Below are 7,436 nucleotides of genomic sequence, written 5' to 3' on the forward strand. Positions count from 1 at the left end.
GCTGAGTCTGGAGTTTCCCCGGGAGTGATCTGAGGATGAGATATCTGGAACAAGGAGCCAGCCTGGGTGCTCAGTTGTGCCAAGCTGGAGTCACAGACAAGCTAGACACCTGCAGGTGTCCTGGGTGGGAACAACTGCTGTGGGGTCTGGTTCAGCTTGAGCACAGTTGGCTTAATTTATGAATTTAGACTGTTGAAAATGCAAAAACCATAGGAAAGAACCAGCACTTGTCAGGTGCCTACTATGTGCCAGGCACTTCCATTGCCACGTGTTCATCTGTGAAATGGGGATGATGATAAAATAAGACTGGGGTAAGTGAGGATCAAATAAGAGCCATGGAATCACTTAGCATGGAGGCTGCACTTTGTAAGCCCTTGATCAATCTTTTTTGTTAATTGCCTTTGAGTTGGCCCCCTGACTCATGGCAACCCGATGCACAATGGCACAAAAGGCTGCCTGGTCCTGTGTCATCCCCACAATCCATTGCAGATCGGACCATTGTGATCCATAGGGTTTTCGTTGACTGATGTTTGGAAGTAGATCACTAGGTCTTTCTTCCCAGTTCATCTTAGTCTGGAAGCTCCAGTGAAACCTGCTCAGCATCACAGCAACACACAAGCCTCCACTGACAGTTAGGTAGTAGCTGCACATGAGGTGCATTGGCTGGGAATCGTACCTGGGTCTCCCACACGGAAGGCGAGAATTCTACCGCTGAACCACCACTACCCTTTGATAGATGTTAGCCTGTATTATCATCAGGCATGGGGCAGGGGAGTAGCAGAGGTGGAGGCTATGGGGAAGATGATGGATTCAGTTTGGGGAGATGAGTCTGAGGTGCCTGTGAGACAGCAGGGGAGACACCCCTTCAGCAGGCAGTCAATATACACCCTGAGCTCTGAGAAGAGGAGCTGAGAATTTGGGAGTCCTTGGCACAGAAGTGGTGAAAGCATGGAAGGGGCTAAGACCCCGGGGCTGGGGAGGGCGGGGATGTGGAATGTGCAAAGAGCAGAGAGCCAGTGAGGGATGCTGAAGGATACCAGCACATCAATGGGAGCAGAGCAAGAGCAGACTGCAAAGGATTCTGGGAAGGAGCAGCCAGAGAGCCAGGAATGGGTGAACTCATGGAAGCCAAGAAAAGAGGACAGTTAAAGAAGGGGTCTGACTTATGTGAAATAAGCAAATATATAGAAACCAAAGTCCCTGGGTGGCACAAATGGCTAAGCATTCAACTACTAGCTGAAAGGTTGGCAGTTCGAACTCAGAGGCTCCTTAGAAGACAGGCCTGGCAATCTGCTGTCAAAAGGTCACAGCCCTGAAAACCCTATAGAGCAGTTCTACTCTGCACACATGGGGTCACTATGAGTCGGAATGTCTCCACAGGACCTAACAACCAGGAGTGGGAGGGAGGGGAACAGGGAGGATTTTGCTTAGGGGGCACTGAGTTTGTTAATGGTGGTGGAATATTTTGGAAAAGGATAGCAATAATGTGGCACAACATGAAAAATGTAATCAGTGTCATTGAATTGTACATGTGGAAGTTGTGTTGGTGAATGTTTGGTGTATATATTTTCACTACAATAAAAAAATAAAGGGACTAGTAGGGACTAGTAAATAGTGCAAACGTTACAGACAGATCAGCAAAGCAAAGGCTTAAAATCATGTATTACTATATCTGCTTTCTCAGACAACTGCAAGTAAAAAACCAGGGCAGCAGCTGTCCCTGGCATGTATACTACTAGCCCCTAGCAAGAGTGAAGCCAACCCTTAAAGCACACATAGGGACTTGTAGTCGGTCAGGGGCCCTCAAACTGAGACCAAAGGCTCTCTAAAGGTGTGATGGTTAATGTTATGTGTCTACTTGGCTAGGCTATGATTCTCAGTGGTTTGCAGATACTGGAGTGGTTTCTGTTCCATAACGTAATGTAATGTAGTATAGTGTAGTGTAGTATAATCACCATCCATGATGCGATCTGATGTGATCAACCAATCAGTTGAAAGGGGAGTTTCCTTGGGGGTGTGGTCTGTCTCCAGAATATAAATGGATATTCTGTCAGAGCTCTCTCTCTCGCGCTCTCTCTCTCTCTCTCTCTCACTCGCTCTCTCTCTCAACCCTGCACTCTTCTCGTTGCCTTACCTCTGGGGTGTAAACCTGCAGAAGTCTCTGGCCTGCCACCTGACCTGCAGATTTTGGATTTGCCAGCCCTGGCAATCCAGTGAGCCAGCAGAGGACTCCTCTAGAGAACCCAGATGACTAAAACAAGAGGCAATGTGGGGGTGGGGGGGCTTAACCCCTCTGCAGGAGGCCCTGGCAAGTCACTAGTAGCTCAGAGACTCAGTTTCCTCCTCTGTGAAAAGGGGATAATATTCAAATGCTATAACATGATTGTGTAAGAATTAAATGACATCACTTCATAAAATGCTTGATACCTAGTGGACACTCAGCAAAGGACACTCATGGGGCAAAGGGAGTAGATGTGTTCTGTGTGGCCTCAGAAAGGAGAGCTGGGACCTGAGGGTGAGCTCCAGGGAAGCAGGCTGCCACTCAAAGGAAAGCCAGATGCATCCAAAACTGGCTGCGCTGCCTCTTCCAGAGGCATGGGGAGTGAAGGGAGCCTGGAGATCCCTCGGCAGATTTGCCTTAGGAGGGGTTAAGCATGAAAGACATGTTGATAAATCACTTACAGTGAAAACTACCCTGACGCCTTGAGCCCCTCAAGCATCTCTGGGCTAGGTAGCGGCTGCAGGTAGGAGAGGACAGAGAGGTCCCCGGAGACTCTAGCCCAGTAATAACTGTTGTTGTTAGGTCCTATCAAGTTGATTTCGACTCCTAGTGATCCCATGTGACAGAGTAGAAGTGTCCCATAGGGTCTTCTAGTCTGAAATCTTTAAGGGAGCAGATCGCCAGGTCTTTCTACCAGGGAGCCACTGGGTGGTTCCAACGCCAACTTTTCAGCAGCTGAATGCTTAATAGTTGCGCCATAAGGGCTCCTTTCCCATAATAATAATGTATAATAATACCAAGAATAATAATAACCATTTATTATCTACTATGTATAAGGCATTGGTCTTGGATTTTGCACACATTATTAGTATTCTTCTCACCAACGGTAATAAGGTCAATACTATACCCCCACTAAGTGGATGAGAAAACTGAGACTCAAAGAGGAGGAATGCCTTGCCCAAGGTTACACAGCCAGGATGAGCTGGGATTTGAACCAAGTCTGGCTGATCCCAGTGCCCGCAGGCGTGGGGTGCCCTCCTCAGGGAGCCAGGAGAGGCAAGGGCCAGCTGGAGCCCTGGGAGAGCTGGGCTCATTCTTCACGGGAAGCCAGGGCCCCACTGGGCTCTCCAATTAGTGAGAGCAGAGAAATCAGAGGCAGCAACAAGCTCTGCTAATGAGCTGCCACATTAAACAATGAGTCACACTTCCATACGGTGCCGCTCCAGCCCTAACCCGGAACAAACAAGCTGTGAGAAACAGTTTACAAAACAGCGAGGTGTGACTGTCTCCCTGCTGCTGCCGCTGCCACCACCACCAGCACTGCAGCCACCACCGCTGCTGCCACCACCACCAGCACTGCAGCCACCACCGCTGCTGCCACCACCACCAGCACTGCAGCCACCACCACACCTGCCGCCCACGGGCAGACACCGGTACAGAGGCAGGAAGGGGCCCCGGAGCCAGCCCTGGCTTCTGAGCTTAGTTAGGAAAGTCCTCACCTCTGGAAGCTGACCCCAGGACAGGTCCCAGGCTGCAGCATCCACTGCCATTCTAGCCATCTCCTGGGGCTTGGGGGCTCTGCCACGTACTCTCTGTGACCTTGGGCAAGTTACTTAATCTCTCTGGGTCTCAGTTTCCTCATCTGTGATACAGGGGTAATAATAATATCTAGCTCATTCTTTAATCATGAGGACTAAATGTGATCATGCATATAAACCGCCTAGGAGAGTGCCCAGCACACAGTCGGTATACAGCAAATGTTGGATCCCTTCTTCTTCCTGCCCCCCGTAGGGAACCCAGCTCAGGGCCAGTCTCATAGAAGGTTCTTAATAATGGTCACCGCCTTCCTTTTTCTTGTGCTATGCGTATTTAATTGTGTCCCTGACTTACACCCCTACTGAACCTGTGGGCTAGGACTGTCTTACTCATCTCCACATTCCCAGGCAGCATGGTGCAGAGGTGAAAAGACAAACAGGCTTCATAGACAGCAGTCATGGGGCTCAGTTATTAGTTGTGGGATTCTGAGCAGCCATAGTAAGAACCATTTATTGAATCCTACCCTATGCCAGACAATGTGCCAAGTGCTTCATGTGTATTATCCCATTTAATTATCCCATCTCACAGACGAGGAAATGGACTCTCGAAGTAGTTAAGTAGTATGGTGTGGTGACTTTGCCATGTGTCAACCAGACTCAGTTGAACTACATTTCCCAGAATTCCCTTTCCTTTTTGTTTCTGGTTAGAATTTCCCGGTGGTTCTGCTTCTCTGATTGAACTCCGACTGATACATATGGCAAAGGTTCCACAGTAAGTTAGTGATGCTGGAATTCAAAATGGGTCTGTCACTCGACTCTAGATTTTTAACTATCTATTCCAATAATAATGTTGTTGCTGTGTGCCATTGAGTCAATTCCAAATCATAGAGACCACATAGGACAGACTAGAACTACCCATAGGGTTTTCTAGGCTGTAGTCTTTACGGGAGAAGATTGCCAGGTCTTTTCTCCTGTGGAGCAGCTGGTGGGTTCAAACTGCCAGCCTTTCAGTTAGCAGCCAAGTGCTTAATCATTTGCACCACCAGGGCTCCTTATCCCAATAATAATAGCTAACACTTATATAGTAAATACGTGTCAGTTATATATTAATTCATTAGATCCTCACAACAATCTTTATAAAGCAGTTTCTATTATTATCATCCCAATTACTACAGATGAGGAAACTGAGGCACAGAGAGATTAAGTAACTTGCCCAAGGTCACACAACTAGAAAGTGGAGAATCTGAAAGTCAAACCCAGAAGTTTGGCTACAGAATCTTTTTATCTATTACATTCTGCCTCTCAATTCTAGTATACTGCAACTTACTCTCTGAGCCTCAATTTTCATCATCTGTAAGATAGAGATAATCATATCTACTATACAAGATAATTGGGATAATTAAATGTGAAAGTGCAGTTATAGGGCTTCTGGAAAGATGAAATAACAGGGGCCGGATTTACCCTCTGTTCAGAAGCAACTGAAAACCTACATAAAATATATGAAATGACAGTTTTAGACATTGGACATCAAGCATCACAAAACAGCAATACCTGGGAGAGGAGAAACTAATGAGGTGAGCCCTACAATTGCCAGCTTCTGCCTGGGGAAAGTTTCCAGGCTGTAGCACAGGGAGGGAGATCCCAGCTGTCTCCCTGAATTGATGACAGAGTTGAGAGCCTAGAGAAGCCAAAGCAAATAGAGTTCACAAGGCAGAGAACTGGAGAGAAGAGAGCTTCACAGAGAAAGTTTCAAAGATCTGCAGAGAGTTCCCCTCAAGTTTTCAGTTGAGTATTGAACAGTACCTGTATATAAGGGAACTACCAAAGTCTCGGGAAACAACACCCCAAAGGAACAGCGGAAATAATCTTAGAAGCTCACACGGGACCTGGAATGGTTTGTGCTCCCACCAACCAGAGTGAAAAACTTCATAAATCACAGGGCATCAGGGAGATGCCTCAGAAGGGTATTGCCTCCGTAGTGGGAAAAAATTAGCCCTAGACTACAGGCTGTTCTAGTCTTGCCTAATGTCTTAGGCATCTAGTCCTGCTATAACAGAAATACCACAAGTGGATGGCTTTAACAAAGAGAAGTTTATTCTCTCACAGTCCAGTAGGCTACAAGTCCAAATTTAGGGCATCAGCTCCAAGGGAATGCTTTCTCTGCTGGCTCTGGAGGAAGGTCCATGTCATCAGTCTTCCCTTGGTCTGGGAGCTTCTCTGAGTGGGAACCTCAGGTCCAAAGGATGCGCTCTGCTCCTGGCACTGCTTTCTTGGAGGTATGAGGTTCCCATATGTCTCTGCTCACTTCTCTCTTTTATATCTCAGAAGAGATTGGCTTAAGACACCATCCAATCTTGCATACCTCATCAGTATAACTGCTGCTAATCCATCTTATTAGATCATAGTGACTGAATTTACAACACATAAAGAAATCACATCAAATTACAAAATGGTACATAATTATACAATACTGGGAATCATGACCCAGCCAAGTTGACAGATATTTTTGGGGAACACAATTCAATCCATGACACCTAACAAAGCTGAAAAGCAAGCTTAAAAAGAATCAAATTCTTTCTAAGTAACTTAACTACATCCCAGAACAAAGCTCAAGAATATTTATAGGAATACTAAAACGGCCAACACACAACAAAGTAAAATCTACAATATCTGGCATCCAACCCAAAACAACCAGCCATGCAAAGAAGCAGCAAAATAAAACCCATAATGAGGAGAAAGAGTGATCAATAGAAACAAACCCCAAAATTACACAGAAGGTAGACTTAATAGACATATAGGGCATTAAACAAATACTATAATTATATTCCATGTGTTCAAGAAGCTAGAGTAAAGCTTGATCAAGTTGAGACTGGGAAAAAATTGAACTTCTAGAGATGAAAACTACAGTGTCCAAGATGAAAATTATACTGAATGGGATTAATGGCATATTTTACAACACAGAAGAAAAGATTAGAAATTTCGAAGAAATAGCAATAGAAACTACCCAAAATGAAACACAGAGAGAAAAAAAAGTTTAAGAAGATGAATAGAGCATCAGTGAGCTGTGGACAATTTTAATCAGTCTAATATACATGTAATTGGAGTCCTCAAAGGAAGTGGGGGACAGACAGATATTTGAAAAAACAATATCCAAATTTTTTTCTCCAAAATTGAGAATAAAACCTATAAACCCCAGATTCAAAAAACTCAACAAACACTAAATATAAGAAACATGAATGAAACTTCACCAAGGCACATCATAATAAAATTACTCAAAACTAGTGATAAAATCTGAAAAGCAGCCAAAGGAAAAAAAAAAGACAAAGATAAGAATGACAGCAGACTTCTTGTTGGAAATATTTCAAGCCAGAAGACAGTGGAGCAAAATCTTTAAATTACAGAATGTAAAACAAAACAAAACAAAAACTCTGTCAATCTATAATTCTATACCTAGCAAAAATACCTTTCACAAATGAAGGTGAAATAAAAAAACTTGTTCCAAAATAAAAAACTGAAATAATTAATCACTAGCAGATCTGCACTACAAGAAATATTAAAGAAAGTCCTTGAAGCAGAAGAAAAATGATACCAGATGGAAATCTGGATCTACACAAAGGAATGAAGACCACTTGAAATGATAACCTATGTGGGTAAACACTGAATGGTTTTTTTTCTTATTT

Source organism: Trichechus manatus, unplaced genomic scaffold, assembly GCF_000243295.1.
Source record: "Trichechus manatus latirostris isolate Lorelei unplaced genomic scaffold, TriManLat1.0 scaffold00015, whole genome shotgun sequence".
NCBI classification, from domain to species: Eukaryota; Metazoa; Chordata; class Mammalia; order Sirenia; family Trichechidae; genus Trichechus; species Trichechus manatus.